The sequence below is a fragment of the Microcaecilia unicolor genome, chromosome 4, assembly GCF_901765095.1.
Source record: "Microcaecilia unicolor chromosome 4, aMicUni1.1, whole genome shotgun sequence".
Lineage (NCBI taxonomy): Eukaryota > Metazoa > Chordata > Amphibia > Gymnophiona > Siphonopidae > Microcaecilia > Microcaecilia unicolor.
The window spans coordinates 255,518,129-255,536,040 of record NC_044034.1 but is presented as its reverse complement, the minus strand read 5'-3'; the positions used below and the strand labels follow the sequence as shown (position 1 = coordinate 255,536,040).

The following is a 17,912-nucleotide window of genomic DNA, read 5'->3' as shown; positions in this document are numbered from 1 at the left end:
TAAAGGATGGAGGGAAGAAGATGAGGGATTGAGTATAACACTGGGGTCAGAGTAAGCATCGATGTCTTAGCAGGAGTACAAGTGAATTGAGTAATTACAATATGTAATATGGAAGCAAATGCTAGACGCAAAAAGGTAACAATTTATAGTCATCCATGTATAATAACAATTAGAATGGAACTGAGAAATTGAATAATTGTACAATTAAGGGTTTAAATTAATTGTGATCATCTGGGTGAAATTGCTTAAACAGAGAGGCTGTATGGTATTTCTGGAATATCAAATAATTAGGTTCCCATCTGATGAATTTCGGGAGGGAATTCCACCGTTTGGTAAAGAGGTAAGGGAATCTTGACATGTAGATTGACTTGTAGATCACATTTTTGCAACTGGGATAGTGGAAGGTTAGATAATCTCTTGAACCAGGGAGAGCGTTTCAAAGCGGGAGATCATTTAAAGGTTGTATATAATCAGGGGTTAAGCCATATAGAGTTTTGAAAACAAATGTACATAGTTTGAATGTTATTCTGGCTTTGATTGGGAGCCAGTATAACTTTATAAGCAAAGGGGCTGCACTTTTGAATCTAGTAGCCTTGTAGACTAATCTGTGTTTAACCCTTCAAGTCTTGTATCATTATCAATAAAACTCTAGTTTTGGACTACTTCTAGTTTTGGTCTGCTCTTCTTTAAACATCGGATATCATACAGCCATGGAGTTCAAAGCAGCAGGAGGACCTAGGTGGCAAAGGAAGAGGATAGTACCTGACATGTTGCCATTGCTCTCCCCCTTCTATGATTCAGTTCAACATAGGAGGGGGTATAGGACACAGCATGACTCTGATCGAACAAGACATCACGCAATCTTCATCCGTTCCAACCTTCCACTTATACCTCATACGATCACTATATAACTTTGTATTTGTCATCCACCGACTGGGCAAACGCCTTTGACGGTACTATGTAAGCCACATTGAGCCTGCAAATAGGTGGGAAAATGTGGGGTACAAATGCAACAAATAAATAAATAAATAGGATAATATGTCAAAAAGGGGCAAGGTGAGGTTTGTAAACTGTGAAAAAGAAGGGAAAGAGGAGCTTGGTGAGGTTTGTGTGAAAGAGGAGTGGAGCTGGAGGTGGAAAAGAAGAGCAGGACAGTGGGGTGTGTAGTATATTTGTAAATTCAGAAATGCTGGTCATCTCCATCTATTCTGCTAGCCACATCAACACTTGTAATCACACTGACTATTGAAGCCAGACACGTTACTTATGATTCTATGCAATAGTACTTGAAGATCTGCTATAACGGATAAGAAAGACCAAAGACCAAGAAAGGGCATTGTGAGTCAGAATAGGATTGATCTCTAATAACATTTTTTTAACTTCATGTTTATTGAATTTTCTTTTTTTACAAAACAATTTGCAATCTGATAACATTTTGTGACATTCTCTGCCACTCCTAACCATGCAGGCTTTCTTCCAACATGCACACTGAGCATAGAATTAAGTAGAATTGAGGACCTGAAACTAGAAATAAAGTCGATCTACTTCTACTACAGTAACTCAGATAGAAGGCAGCAGAGGATGGCAACAGTAAAAGTAAGAGGTTTAAAGACAGGCAGACAGGCCATGGCAGTGGCGTAGCCAAGGGTGGGCTGGGGTGGGCCCAGGCCCACCCACTTTAGGTTCAGGCCCACCAAGTAGCAGCACACCTATAATGTGGCTAGCAGGGACCCCAAGCCCCACCAGCCAAAAACTCCCAACAACTGTTTGCTGCCGGTGAAAATCTGCTAATTAAAAGGTAAATGGGGGAGAGGGGATGTTTGAAAGACCATATGGCATGCAGGCGAGAGAGGAAGAAACCAAATCACTTGTAGGACAAGGCGGAGTTCTGCCCACCCACATTGGGTCCAGGCCCACCCAAACTTGGGTGTCTGGCTACGCCCCTGGGCCACGGTAAAGGTAAAAGGTTTAAAGATAGGCAGGCAGGCCACGGTAAGTGTAAGGGGTTTAAAGACAGGCAGGTTTAAAGATAAGAGGCATTACAAAGAAAATCATAGATGAGCTGATAAACAGAAACTGAAAGCAGAATCCATGTACCTTGTATGCAAAACAGCCCAGGTTGAATACTCAGCAGCAGCTCCTGGTAGGATAGGGAAAGGACCCTGTCTGGAACCTGAGGAAATGTCACCAATTAGTATTTTCTCTATTAATTTGTCCTACCTCAGTAACCAAGCAGAAGTTTGAACAGGAGACTGAGCAGAAGGGAGGAGGAAGAAACAGGCTGTTCCTTGTCTATTAACCCTTCCCTTCCAGTTTCTGCATCTCTTCTTCCCTCTTCTCACTGAGGGGCTGAGGCAGAAAGCTATGGTGGGTAGAAGCGTGCAGTTGCTGAAGCAATTACACTGGTTTCCCATAGACTGCAGAATTAAATTTTAAATCCTCACTCTTACACATAAAACACTCCATAGTAACAAGCCTGGTTACCTATCATCACTGATCATTCCGTACATCCCTCTTAGGACTCTTAGATCTCTTACAGATAACAGACTTGTACTACCTCATCCATCCAAAGCCAAATGGGAGTCAATGAGGTCCAGCACCTTCTACTTTTTGGCACCTGAGCTATGGAACCCTTTGCCAAAATACCTTAGATTAGAGAAGTCATATACATCCTTCCGAACAGCCCTGAAAACTTACCTGTTTCATGAAGCCTTTGATAACCGTTGATCCTGCAAGTGAAGCGCAGGCGGCGGGGAAGTGTGTGGCAGTCTATGAGTGAATAACCTCCTGATGTTATCTAATGTATATGCTTCTTGGAATGAATAATCTCTGGATGATCTTTGATGTGTGTATTGTTCTGTCCCATCAAAACAGGTGTTCCTTTCATAAGCTTTTTACTACATTTTAATGTTAAATTTTTATGTAAACAGCCTTGACTCGTGCTTGAAAGAGGCAGTATATCAAATTAATAAAAGAGAAATGATAAAAAGGCATCCATGCTCACCTTACCAGGTACATAAGGGTTTAGCTAATTAAAGGATTCTTTTACTAAGCTGTGGGAAAAAGAGCCCTGCAGTAGCGGCGGGGGGCCGTTCTTCCCGCACGCCAGGGTCCTTTTTACTGCGGCTGGTAAAAGCCCCTAAAAAAATGGCCATGTGTCAAGATTACTCTTACCGTGTGGCAGTGTGGGGGGCCATTGAAGTAGAGGTAAGGGCTCCTGCAGTAACCCAGCGGTAACCAGGCAGCATGTGGCAATGCTCAATTACCACTGGGTTAGCGCTGTGCTATAAAATACAAAATTATTTCTGGTGCACAGAAAATGGTGCACAATCAAGACAGAACTACCACCGGCAGCCGCATTAGGCTGGTGGTAGTTCCGGGTTAGCGTACGGTAAGGCCACGATGAGTTTACCGATGCTTTGCATGGTAGGCTAGCACACAGCATATTAAAATCAATGGCAACTACTGTAAACCGCCTCTAGGTTTTCGGGTCCGCCGGTATCTCCATGAGGCGCTGCTGGGCACTTTACTACGGTCTCTCATGCATCTCTGACTCGTATTAAATGTTCATTTTGTCCAAAAATTATAAAGTTCAAGTGAACAATCCAAAAAGTCTGTCCAACTCCTCCTCCCCTCAGCGTACCCAGCTATTTCATAATACAGTCCGGGCCGGCCGCAATTGCTCTGCTGAGCTGTGACCTCAAGATACTTCTTTCACAGTTCTGCAGATTTATTTCCCTTCATTCACAATGCTGCAAACTCATTCTCCCTTCTGTCGGTCACAAGTTACTGCGCCCCCCCCCCCCCCCCCCCCACTTCACAGTCCAATCCTTAACTTTTCTTCCCCTCTAACTTGAACTGGAGAAAAAAGGACCCACCTCCCTCACTTGCCAGATAACAACTAGCTCCTGGCATCCACCCACATAGGTCTAGATTGGGCTGTCAGAGTTTCTCCTGCAGAGCGAATGAAAAAGGTAAACTCAGCAATTCCTGAAAACAGCAACCCCAAAAGTCCTCGCCCCCCTGGTAATCGCTCACAGTACCTCAACTCCTCACTGTCCCTGAGCCAGCGCAGAGATCTCCATTCTCTCTGCCTCCTCCTCCATTGTGCCTCCTTTATCCCAGTCCATTAACTCCGACTCTCCTTCATATCCCAGCTGATCCTCATTCTCTTGATTAGATTCCATCTCCCAATCTTCCCCTCCCCCACCCTGCTGCTGGGCGTTGTAGTTTTCCCCTCTCTGCTCGTATTGCAAAGAATTCTGAGTGTTACATTCCTCCCTCCTTCCCCGGTCGCTTACACAATCCCTCCCCAATAGGGGGCGGACCCTAACCCCACTGGAACTCTGGGACTTGTAGTTTAGAGGTCTGGAAGGGACAGTGTTCTCTTTGTTATTGCTCAGAGCTCTTGGCTTCCTCCGGTCAATAGGCTTCTCACACTATGCTATTAGCTACTCAACCCCAATACAGAGAAGATGTTAAGGTGAACACAATGTGAGAGAAAAGTTAATAGCTCCAGTTTACTCACTCCAGACCGCTGATCCCCCCAACGCGGGCTTACCACACGCTAATCTGGAATTACCACCGGCCCAACACAGACACTGGTGGTAGTTCCAGCCCCAGCACGTGCCATTTGCTGCGCTAGGGAAAATAGCTACCTATTTCCTATCACAGTGATAACCTGGTGGTAACCAGGCAGCACCGCGTGCTACCTGGTTACCGCCAGGTTAGCACGAGAGCCCTTAACGCCACCTCAGTGGGTGGAGTTAAGTGCTCCCCCCTCCCCAACATGGCCACACAGTAGATGAAATCTTACTGTGTGGCTATTTTTTGGCCTTTTTACCTGTTGCGGTACAAAGGACCGTTCCACACGGCAAAAATGGCCCTCGCAGCTAGCGCAGGGCCCTTTTTACAGCAGTTTGGTAAAAGGACCTTACTGCTGAAATCAAATCTAAAAGGATCAATAATCACCACTTTGGTCCAGCTTGATCAGTAAATCATTGTTCCGCATGAATAACATTGAGGGGCATTTTCGAAAGAAACGTCTAAGTTTGGATTTGGACGTCTTTGTAAAACATCCAAATCCGGAGGCGGTGAAAAGCTCATTTTCGAAAAAAGATGGACGTCCATCTTTTGTTTCGAAAACTCCGTCAAAGACGTCCAAATCATGCCAGGACAGCAATCGGGCACCCTAGGGGATACTGCAGTGGACTTCATAAAATGCTCCAAGGTACATAGCTCCCTTACCTTGTGTGCTGCGCCCCCCAAAACCTACTACCACCAACTGTACACCACTACCACAGCACTTACGGGTGAAGGGGGGCACCTATATGTGGGTACAGAGGGTTTGTGGTGGGTTTTGGAGAGCTCGCTGTTTCCTCCACAAATGTAACAGGTAGGGGGGTATGGGCCTGGGTCCACCTGTCTGAAGTGCACTGCACCCACTAAAACTGCTCCAGGGACCTGCATGCGCTATCATAGACCTGAGTATGTCATCTGAGGTTGGCTTAGAGGCTGGCAGGTATTATTTTTAATAATGTTTGTTGAGGGTGGGAGGGGTTAGTTACCACTGGGGGAGTAAGGGGGGGGGGTCATCCCCGATTCCCTCCAGTGGTCATCTGGTCATTTTGGGCACCTTTTTGTGCCTTATTTGTAATAAAAACACGTCCGGGTGAAAACGTCCAAGTTTTAGTGCTGGACGTCTCTGCCTTTTTTGATTATGACTCAAAGACGTCCAAGTCTTAGGCATGCCCAAGTCACGCCTTCACCATACCTCTGATACACCCCCTTGAGATTTGGACGTCCTTGCAACAGACTTCAGCTAGAGACATCCAAACTCAGGTTTCAATTATACCGATTTGGACGTCTCTGAGAGAAGGATGTCCAAGTGCCGTTTTATGTCGCTTTTTGGATGTCCATCTCTTTCAAAAATGAGTTTTTCGTCTCTTACTTTTACTAAGGTTCACTGAAAAATGGATTTGCGCACGCCCTAAACCCGTGCCTGCACTACTGCAGGCCATTTTTCAGCACACTTTAGTAAAAGGACCCCTGAGTGTCCCCTGATCTTTGTACTTTTTGAAAGAGTGAAAAATCGATTCACTTTTACCAGTTCTGCACCACTCAGGATTTTGTAGCTTTAGGCAGAATATCTGTGCTGGTAAAGAACTTAGGCCTGATATTCAAAGGATTTATGCTTCTAACTTGAGAGTAATGCTCCTAAATTGGTCTCTTTGGAAATCTACAATGGCTGAGTGCCTGAGGAGAGAAGTTATCAACATGGGTTACTGCTAAGATGGGTTATTGCACTGTTAATTTGTAATATGGTCTCATTGCATAAAATGAGGTCTGCATTTAGCACATTACTGGTACAGTTTGTATACTCAAAATTTTCATAAATTTCTAAATTTAAGAGCATAAAAATTGGGTGGCAATAGGGGTGGATTTAGAGCAGAGATGTAAGAGCTAGCAAAGATTTTTAGCACTAGAATCGTAATTCTGGATAAATGAATGTCAGGCCCAAATTTATAAGCATAACTTTTAAGCTACTAAATTAAAATGAAATTTCAGCATAGGCTGCTAAGTTTCTCTGAAAATAGGTCACAACTTTAAGAGCCTTACTTATGAACATAAATTTAAGAGTTCAGGTTTTTTTGTTTTTAGTTTGTTTTATTTTCTTGCATCCCATATTTAAAGGCAATTGCTTTACAAAGCAAGAATGTAGCACGCTAATGATTAAAACTATTTTCTAAAATACACTGTCTTTGTTGACCTCTAACAAAAAAAAATCATAAAATCTTAACTGTCATGGAAGAATTATTAAGGAGCTCAAAAACAACCGTCTTTTAGACACTGCAATGGCATCAAACAGCTTTTCAAAACCACTGTTACAATATTTTCACAGCTATTCTATGTGCAAATTGCATTTTGTTCCAGCAGAGCAAAGTGGGAACTTAGTTGAGAAATTATATCCGTTTTGCTTCAGCGGTTCATCACGTCTTATTGTGAAACTCTGAAACAAAAGAAACCCATTCTACCACTCCCCATTAAGCTTCTGAAGGATATGAGTTCTCTATTACAAATAATATGTTTTTCAAAGCCTCTGAAACATGGGGGGAGGGCAGTAATTCTATAGAATAGTCATAAATAATCAATCCAATGGCAACAAAATAAATATTAACTTCAATTAATTCGTACACGTTTATGTTTATTAATGCACTTGGTAATTCTGCTATTTCTCAAAAAAGGTCATAGCAGTTTACAAAAAAAAAACATCAAAAGTAAGGCATCTCTTGGGGACTCTTTTATTAGGCAGCGGTAAGCCCACCTTGGGCTTGCCATGCGGCAGTCTGGAACTATTGCTGGCGCTTAACGTGGACGCCAGCAGTAATTCCACCCCCAGCCATTTCACAGGGGATTATCCAGCGGTAATTGGGCAGCATCGCACACTACCCGGTTACAGTCAGGTTAGTGCTGGAGCCCTTTCCACCACCTAAATGGGTGGCGGTAAGCGCTCTCCTCCAAAATGGCTGTACGGCAAGTGCAAACTTACCGCACAGTCATTTCATTATTGGCCATTTTTACCCACTGCGGTAAAAACAGCCCTAGCGCACAGCAAAAAGGGCCACCGCTAGCGCAGGGCCCCCTTTACCACAGCTTAGTAAAAGGGTCCCCAAGTTTTAGATAGGAAAGAAAGCAATCAACCAAGAACATCAGTCAAATCATTTACATCCAACTTTCTCACTTTCTCTATTCCTGCCTGCCGGGTCTCCAGAAATAGCCCTCGCGAGATCTAGTTTTTCATATTTAAGGCGTAAATACCTATATATTTTTGAAATATTATTCTATTTTAATTAAGTTGACTAGTTCAATTCCTGAGCCTACAAAAAATAATGGGGGCAATTCTATAAAGTGGTACCTAAATATTGGAGTGACAAAGAAGCGCCTAACCCATTATAGAATAGTAGCACAAAGCTACTTTTTATTCCTGAAACTTAGGCTTGACAGAGCTGGTGCTAGACATGGGTAGAGCTCAGAGCCGAAATTTAGGAGGAGACCCCAAAGCCCACTACCAAGCTACATCTTCTTCAGGTTCAGGTCGGCTTGGGGTCTCTGGTCAGGGGGGTCAAGGACAATTGCCCTGGTTTCAAACCCCTTCCCCCCCCCCCCCCCCCAACACCATTCCTGACATCAGCTATCTTTATTTTTGCATAGCACAGGAGGAACACATTTGTTTCTGTTTCTCTGGTGTTATGCTGCATGCAAGACAAGCAAAAAGGAGGAACAAACCTCACATGACCATGAGAATCAAACAAAAAAGTAAGGTATAAACCAGGAGAATATCAACCAGTCTTTATTGGTAATAGCTAAAAGGTGACCCGACATGGCCGTGTTTCGGCACAATTGGCCTGCCTCAGGGGTCAAGTAGATCTTTGTTGTGATGTAGAACTGTTTAACAACAAAGAACAATGTAGCCAAGGTTCTAACTGTGGTATCCTCAATGAATCAATGAGCGTTGAATCACAACAGCCGTCCGATCGGCAATAATTTGTCACGCAAAGGTTAAAAAAAAACACAACGAAGATCTACTTGACCCCTGAGGCAGGCCAGTTGTGCTACATGCAACATCTGGCTTCTTATTTTAATTTGTCTACGTATTTCTGCTGTATTTCTAATTTACATATAATAACATAGTAAATGACGGCAGAAAAAGACCTGCACGGTCCATCCAGTCTGCCCAACAAGATAAACTCATATGTGCTACTTTTTGTGTATACCTTACCTTGATTTGTACCTGTCCTTTTCAGGGTACAGACCGTATAAGTTTGCCCAGCACTATCCCCGCCTCCCAACCACCAGCCCCGCCTCCCACCACCGGTTCTGGCACAGACCGTATAAGTCTGCCCAGCACCATCCCCACCTCCCAACCACCAGTCCCGCCTCCTACCACCGGCTCTGGCATAGACCGTATAAGTCTGCCCAGCACCATCCCCGCCTCCCACCACCGGCTCTGCCACCCAATCTCGGCTAAGCTCCTTAGGATCCATTCCTTCTGAACAGAATTCCTTTACATTTATCCCACGCATGTTTGAATTTCATTACCATTTTCATTTCCACCACCTCCCGCGAGAGGGCATTCCAAGCATCCACTACTCTCTCCGTGAAAAAATACTTCCTGACATTTTTCTTGAGTCTGCCCCCCTTCAATCTCATTTCACGTCCTCTCGTTCTACTGCTTTCGCATCTCCGGAAAAGGTTCGTTTGCGGATTAATACCTTTCAAATATTTGAACATCTGTATCATATCATCCCTGTTTCTCCTTTCCTCCAGAGTATACATGTTCAGGTCAGCAAGTCTCTCCTCATACGTCTTGTAATGCAAATCCCATACCATTCTCGTAGCTTTTCTTTGCACCGCTTCAATTCTTTTTACATTCTTAGCAAGATACGGCCTCCAAAACTGAACACAATACTCCAGGTGGGGCCTCACCAACGATTTATACAGGGGCATCAACACCCCCTTTCTTCTGCTGGTCACACCTCTCTCTATACAGCCTAACAACCTTCTAGCTACGGCCACCGCCTTGTCACACTGTTTCGTCGCCTTCAAATCCTCATACTATCACCCCGAGATCCCTCTCCCCGTCTGTACTTATCAGACTCTCACCGCCTAACACATACGTCTCCCGTGGATTTCTATTCCCTAAGTGCATCACTTTGCATTTCTTTGCATTGAATTTTAATTGCCAAACCTTAGACCATTCTTCTAGCTTCTGTAGGTCCTTTTTCATGTTTTCCACTCCCTCCCGGGTGTCCACTCTGTTACAGATCTTAGTATCATCCGCAAATAGGCAAACTTTACCTGCTAACCCTTCGGCAAGATCACTCACAAATATATTGAACAGAATCGGCCCCAGAACCGATCCTTGAGGCACTCCACTACTCACCTTTCCCTCCTCCGAGTGAATTCCATTCACCACCATCCTCTGGCGTCTGTCCGTCAACCAGTTCCTAATCCAGTTTACCACTTCGGGTCCTATCTTCAGCCCATCCAGTTTATTTAAGAGCCTCCTGTGGGGAACCGTGTCAAAAGCTTTGCTGAAATCTAAGTAGATTACGTCCATAGCTCGTCCCTGATTCAATTCTCCTGTCACCCAATTTGTGGTCAGTTATTCTGTATTTGGTATCTGTGTTCTGTGTGTGTGACCAAGACCAGGTATTCTTTAGCATGAATTGTCTATTTAGTGATTGGAAGTAAATTGACTTGTTCAGTTTTCCCAGTTGATGTATTGAAGTTCTATGGCCACTGTAATATTTAGGCCACTGTCTTTTCCTAGGTAGGGTCTTTGTTTTGGAAGTTATTGCTGGCTTGGTAGATTTGTTCTAGGTCCTGAGTGACTCTTTTGTAAGAATTGTATTACTTCATGATATGCCTGGTACTGAGAGGGTTTATCTTGCTGTTAGTGAGATTACACTAGAATCAGTCATGGTTTTGTAAGGTAAGTTTCATGGGGAAATGTCCTAAGTCTGCTCTGCACCTATTCTTGGGAGAAGGCCAGGAAACAGAATTTCTTGGCTTTAATCCTGTATTGGAGAAGCAAAAGTGTGTTAGGGGACTGTGGCTCAATGGGAGCTAAAGAGTGCAACCTAGGGTTACCATATGGCTCCAGAAAAAGGAGGACGGATTGAGCCAGCCGGGTTTTACTTCCATTGCTTTCAATGGAAGTAATTGAGCCAGCCGGGTTTTACTTCCATTGCTTTAAGCAATGGAAGTAAAACCCGGCTGGCTCAATCCGTCCTCCTTTTTCTGGAGCCATATGGTAACCCTAGTGCAACCTCATGTACTATCCAGCCCCCTCCCCCCACCCTTTTATTGTGGCCTTCAGATGCTGAATCCTGTACTGCTGCTCTAAATGCAGTTTTTTTTGGGGGGGGGGGGAGGGGAGACAGGAGGCAGGGGGCAGAGCTTGCATGTGGCAGGTGATGGGTTTTTGTTTTGTTTTTTTAATTGGCAACCCTGTACCAGTGAAGCAACAGCATTTCTCTTACAGTCTTCTATCTTCCCCATTCCTGCAGTCACAACCTTTTCACAAGTCATTGAAGGAAGAAAAAGAGTGGTTGGGTCATCATTGTCATGGTGGTAGAAGAATGGACCTTCTAGCCTTTTTTTGTTGTTGTTTGATCAGGTATAAAGGAGAGAAAGGGGAGTTCAGGGAGCAAGAGGGAAAAGAAAGAAGGAGGGACAGTGGAACACATAGGAGGTGAGTGAGGGTGGGGTGGGGCTTGGAATATTAAGAGAGAAAGGGTGGGGCAAAAGGGGGTACATTGGGGAGGGCCTGGGGTAGCAGGAAGGGAAGAGAGATGGGGTAAGGCTGGGCAAGGTATAAAGAATGGAGGATGTGGGGTAAAAGGAAGAGTGGTGGGCAAAAGGAGCAAACCTTCTGTAATGTAGGCACTGGTGTGAGGCTGAAGTGCTGAGCCACATAAGTGCTGTTTCATCCAAAATCTGATTGGGGGAGTAGCCACTCCCCTTGCACTCCACCTAACTATGCCTCTGGTGATGGGAAGAGTGAGGGAAGTTCAGGGCACAAGGAGGGAAAAGGGTAAGGACAGAGAAGAGAGTATAGTGTGGAGTTAGGATAGGAAGAGGGGGTATGGCAACAGGAGGAAAAAAGAAGGTAGTAGGATTGAGAAGTTTGAAGAACAGAACAGATAAGTGGACAGCAGGATAAGAGACAAGAGAGTGTGGGTGAAGGGTTAGGAGACGAGTGAGGGGAGGTGCAAGGGATAAGAGAGTCAGGGAGAGGAATAGCTGTTGGGTATGGTTTACAGGCAAAAATAAGATTGGGAAGTGATACTGGTAGTGTTTTGTTGGGGTCACTGAGTGCCACTATTTCCACTGCGGGTGGAAATGATGTTAGGGTCACCAAACCTTTCTTGTTTTTGTTGGAGTGGTTTGGGAACCACTGGTATAAGGGATGCTGAGCCATCTTTTTTTTTTTGTTACATTTGTACCCCACGCTTTCCCACTCATGGCAGAAGCAAAAGGGATGCTGAGCCATCTTATTATTTTTATGAGAGTGGGAGGGGTTATGTTGGTGTCAATGAATCTCTCTTGTTGTTTGGTACATACAGTATACTGAATCCCCTAAATGTCACCGCATGCCACTTGGAAAGAGAGACTCAACCAGAGGGAACATATGTTGAGTCCATGGGGTGAGGGGGTGGAGGTACTGGAAGCAATGTGATGAGGGGACGCCACCAAAGCAAGTTGACTGAGTGTGCCACTATCCCTTGAGCTGACCCCGACTGCTAGGGGTCATGTGCCTATATAAAGGCAGCACCATTATAGTACTGCCCTTATACAGAAACATGATTCCTAGCAGAAGGCCAGCATCACTTTGTGAGAACATGAGATGGGCAAGTAGGGATATGATAGTGCTGCACAGGACCCATCAATTGGAAATTCAGTGCAACAGAGATGCACGTGGAAGGGTAGTCTGAAATGGCCATAACCCACATGCAGATGAGGTGCATTTGTACAGTCCTTTTCCAAAATGCCTGAAATACACTTGTAATAAATTTGCATGTGGATAGCTGCTAGTTATTTCAGAAAATAACAAGTGGAAAATGGTACTTTACAGATGTTATGTGCAAAAAAAGAGAATGCTATGTGAAAAAATACACCACAGGAAAAGGAAAAGATGAAAAAATAGGGAATGACCAGTCGAATTCCAACTCAAGGGTAACTTATTTATTAAAACAAAACTGACATAAATATTGCACCATCTGGTGCCAATCTTCATCAGACTGACTCATTTGTTCTTTAAGTTTGGACTCTTTGACTGATATCTTTGCCTAGGTTTATCAACTAGACTGAATTGTTTGTGACTCCTGAGGCAGGAGCCTTCTGCATCAAAACGCAGGACCGCATTGACTCTATTTGAATCTAAGGTCTACTGAACTGAAAAAAAATTCCAGGTGCCTAAATGCCGCTCAATGAAGTGTCATGAGGTAATATTTTTATAATGCTTGTGCAAGTATTGCTTGCTTAATTGTTGGATAATCATATTTCTATTCCACCAACCCCCAATAAGGTTCAAAGCCGATAACAAATTAAGGGCCCTGTTTACTAAGGTGCGCTAGTGTTTTTAGAGTGCGCTAAAACTTAGTGCTCGCTAATATATATGGGTGTCTCTAGCGTTAGCGCATGCTAATTTTTAGCATGCGCTAAAAATGCTAGCACGCCTATAGTGCAGCTTAGTAAATAGGGCCCTAAATAAGAAAATAAGAGCCAAAATAAATATATAAAAGGAAAGGAAATTATAACAAACATTTCTTGAACAAGTTGATTTTCAAACATTTCTGGAAAGAGTAGCAGGAATTTAAAATTTTCAGATCCTTTGGTAAGGAACACCAAATTTGAATTGCCTGGTAACAGACTGAATTTTCCAGTATCTTCTTAAAGCATATGCTGTAAAGTAAAGAGAAGCAGAGGAAGATGATGTAGAGATATTAGGGAATGAAAACAAATCAATGATATATTCTGGACTTCATCCTTCAAATAGTTTGTTTATCATACATGCCAGTTTGAAAGTGATTCATGTTTGAAAAGGTAACCAATGTATGTGGATCAGGTAGGGGGTAACCCTATCAAACGTTCAAGTAAAAGATAATCTTAGCTGCCGTATTTTGAAGGAGCTGGAGTTTGGAACAAAGCTTAACTGTAAGTGAAGAATAGAAGTTGTTGAAGAAATCTAGGTTGGACAGACTGAGAGACTGAACCAATAAAGAAAAATGTTCTTCTGAGACCAAAGGACGAATACTATGAAGTCAAAGCTTTTTAAAAACAGTGATTACAATATGATTAGTTTGAAGTTCAAGTCATCCAGAGACCCAAAACCTTAGAAGTACATTCCACCTTAAGCCATCTTAATGGTAGCCCATGTTGATAACTTTCCCCTAAATATTTGAACCAAGATGGTCTCCTGAATTGTTTGTCATTTCCTCCCCTTGGCCATCATTGCTGTTTTCTTCATTTGCCCTGCTGCAGGGACTTTACCTTCTTTCTCTTTCTACAATATAAATGTTTGACAACAAAGATCCTAGAAGAAGTCCCCATCATAGGGGCCTCACTGCACAGAGTTTTTCCTGCTTTATAACTTTCTGACAACGACCTTCCAAAGAGGAGGAAAACCACATTAACACTCAGTTCCCTAACTCTACATCAGATAAGATCTATCATGTCAAAGGCTGATGATAAATCTAATACTGAAAGGGAAGCCCGACCCTTATCAAACCACTATTCATAGTAGAAACATAAATGGTTTCCGTACTGAGGTATGTATGAGAACCTGAGTAATAGAGAGATACAATTACAAGAACAGATGCATATCCATCTCCTAACAACAGAAGAATCCTGCTAAAACATTTGGTTGTGTCCAGTGCTGGTGAAAGGGAATTGGGTGCCCTTGGTGAACCTTCAGCTTTAGACACCCCCCCCCCCCCAATTAAATTTTAGACTCCTAATCTGCTCCTCCCCCAAAACATCATGCTTTTAAATATTGAACTTTTTTGTATGTGTGTATTTCATATACACACCCATTAATAAGGAAGGCAATTTGCAAAAGTAATTTACTCAGATAAATGGGCTATTTGAAAATGTTGGTAGCAATGTATTAGCTCTGGGTAGTTTTTTTAAAGCTCCATGCAGGGTGGTGAAATGTTGGTCAATGTCAGGCTTAGTGGCGTGCCTTTTAATGATAAGTGTTCTTTGATATTTTGGATAAAGATTTTGTACTAGTACAAGATTGGAGGTTTTTATGCCTATGACTGATTAACGCCAAAACAGGGAGTTTTCCTGGTGGTTCTGAGGCTTTTCCTCCATTTCTCAAAAGATGTATTTATATAGGTGAAGATTATGATATATTTATAGGGGTTATTTGAAAATTGGTCACCCTTCCTGAAATAAAGTACTACTGATAGTTTTCTTGAGTTTGTACAACAGACATAATTCACAGAAGGAAAATGCAGAAATATCAACATATTCAAAAGAGAAATAAATAAATCAAAAACATAATTTATGCAAACAGTCCACATTTGGGGAAAGAGTGGAAAAACTGATAAGAAAACTAATAAGATAGTATAAGAATAATCTTCATAAACATGGCCCCAAATCTATAGAAAAATCCCAACTGTCTAAAAGTTCAGAAATGGAAAACAATAATATTAACCTCTCTCACAACATGCTAATATATCAACCTAAGCGTTTATTGTACTTCTGTATTATGTACTAGACTTCTACAAATCTAAATTTTGTAACCGCCTTTTTAGCAATATATAAGCCACATTGAACCTGCCATACGATGAGAAAATGTGGGATACAAATTCAATAAATAAATAAATAAATTAATTAATTAATTAAACAAGCATTTGTCATACCTTGCATAACTCTTTAGGTACATGTAATTTTTTCCAATTGAAGTGATTTTGGACTTAGTTCATGCTTTTTCCAGCTTTAGTACAAGATAATAATAATAATAGTAATAAATAATAATAATAATAGTAAGACTTTATTTATAAGCTGCATATCTAAAACATTATATGCATGGAACAAAAAGAACATACAAAATAAAATTCAAAGATACAAATCACACTACAATAATTCAGTATTATCTACTTAAATATAAAAAACAAAATCAACAGTCAACTTGGCCAGACGCCAGAGTAAACAGATAGGTCTTCAAATCTTTCTTAAACTGAGTAATGGAGTATAAGGAGCAAAGCTCTACAGGAAGAGCGTTCCATAAAGGACCTGTATTCCTTCAAATGAATCTTCCTAATTGATGGAACCTTGAAGAGCTGTTGTTGAGATGATCTCAAGGCGCACAGAGGTTAATAGCACCTCAGAGTGGAATGAAGAGTGGAAGAAACACCATCATTCAATACTTTAAATTCCAGAGTTAAGATTTTAGACTCAAAATGGTACCTAAAAAGTAACCAATGTAAAGACTTCAGTATCTGAGTAACGTGATCATAGCAGGTTCTTTCAGTATTAACCATTGCTATGGAACTTTGACAACTTTCAATGCTCTCAAAGAATCTTTTGAAATACCCATAAAAAGGCTATTGCAATAATCCAACAAGGAACAGAATACAGACTGAACAACCTTTCTGAAATTGTCCTCTGTAACAAAAGATCTGATGTGTCTGATAATTGAAGTTTACAAAAAACCTTTGAAATTACATTTTGAACTTGCTTCTTCATTGATAAAGACGAGTTACATGGAAATACAGAAGGTGTTCTCCTATTCCTGGAGGGTTTACAATCTAACCCCCCTGTTTATAAAGCCACGTGGCAATGCCGACACAACTCAGAGTAAATGGGCTGTGTCGGCATTACTGCAGTGCCAGCCGCTAACGCTCCTTTGTAAACAGGAGGGTAAGTTTTTATCTGAAACAATGGATGGTTATGCAATTCGCCCAAGATCACAAGAAGTGACAGTGGGATCTGAACCAGGCTTCTCTGGTTCTCAGCCTACTACTCTTAACATTCCACTTTACCATTACTTACTAGATTACATTTTATGCTATTTTTTTTTCATTTCAAAACAATGCTATGCTTAAATCTTTCTAGGTTTTGTTTGGTTTTTTTTTTAAATCCTGAACATACCAATCTAATCTAATCTATAACCCACTTAATCGCTAAATAGGTTCAAAGCAGTTTACAAAAAAGATATTAACAATAGCAACATAACAAAAATGTAAGAACAGAAAGTAAGATCAACCCAAATATTTTCAGAATAATTTTTCAAATGCCTTGTAAAAGAAAGGTATGAAGATTGTTGTTTTGTTGGCAATGGAAGACTGTTGCTAACCTGGGCCACCTAAAATAGGAAAGAACCCTCTAATATATTTTTCATAGGAATACATTTAAAGAAAGGAAAGTTCTGTAAGAGAGGATCTATAGTTCTAGAAATGTGTCTACCAGTAGGAATGATAATCAAGTTAGATAAATAAATATGTTTGTGAGATCAAAAGGCCCCTACAGGAAGCACTATATATACATAGCATTGTTCAGCATCACTAATCTGACTTTATATATACAGACTGTGGCCAATTCTTATGCTAAGACCTGTTGCTTGAATAAGCCTCAGGCTTGTTTGCGGTCAGAAGGACACTGCTAAGTATTGCCAAGGTTGCGGGTGAACATCAACAACAGAAACAACAACATGTTGTTTATTGGAACAAGCACTTCACAATCAGAATGACTCTTTTGCAGGATGTATGTGGCACAAATCAGAACATTGGGAATCAAGAAGCCTATTGTTCCAGACTATAAGAAGCCTCTACAAAGATGAGAGGTTATCTGGTCATTATCGGGAGCAGTTATCAGAAGAACTGCTGACAGTGAAACAGATGACTGCCCGATCTGAGCTGGCCATATCATGAAGACGTCTCAAGCTCATTAAAAATGGCCCTGCTGCCTACCTCCTGCTGCCTGCTGTTTACTTGCTCCCACCAAGATGATTAGAGATGACATCTCCCTAATCATCTCTGCCTCCAGTGTCCATGAAAGTGGAAGAACCCTTCATCATAAGTCAGGTCATAACTGTCTTTTCTATGGTGCTGGGGAAGATAGGAGTGCTAGTCAGATCAGGACTTAGGGTATCCTCTTTACCTTATCTTGGCAGGTGCATAGGTATCCCTTGCTTTACCACAAATAATGGTCATTCAGCTTTATCATCACAAATAATAAAAGAAGCAACATGAAATCAGAGATCAAGTGTTTTTTTTCAGTAGGATTTAGTACAGTAGAGCCCCGGATTATTCATATTCAGAGCCAAATCGAATAGGAATATTCGGTATAGCCCTATTTATTAGTGAAACTCCCCTAAAAGAAGGGAGTTTTCAGAA

General features: G+C 41.9%; 1 protein-coding gene across 3 annotated transcripts in view; it reads right to left on the bottom strand.

The window, feature by feature from the left end:
* The window catches only part of IL18R1 (interleukin 18 receptor 1), a 105,905-nt gene extending 101,820 nt beyond the window's left edge, over window positions 1–4,085 (bottom strand). For 2 of the 3 annotated variants that reach the window (XM_030201445.1, XM_030201446.1), the window contains exon 1: window positions 2,098–2,203. The gene's annotated coding sequence lies outside the window, so the exon portion shown is untranslated. Of the gene's footprint in view, window positions 1–2,097; window positions 2,204–4,043 lie in introns of those variants that run through there. The other variant, XM_030201448.1, reaches the window with a different exon arrangement.
* Window positions 4,086–17,912: the final 13,827 nt, after the last annotated feature.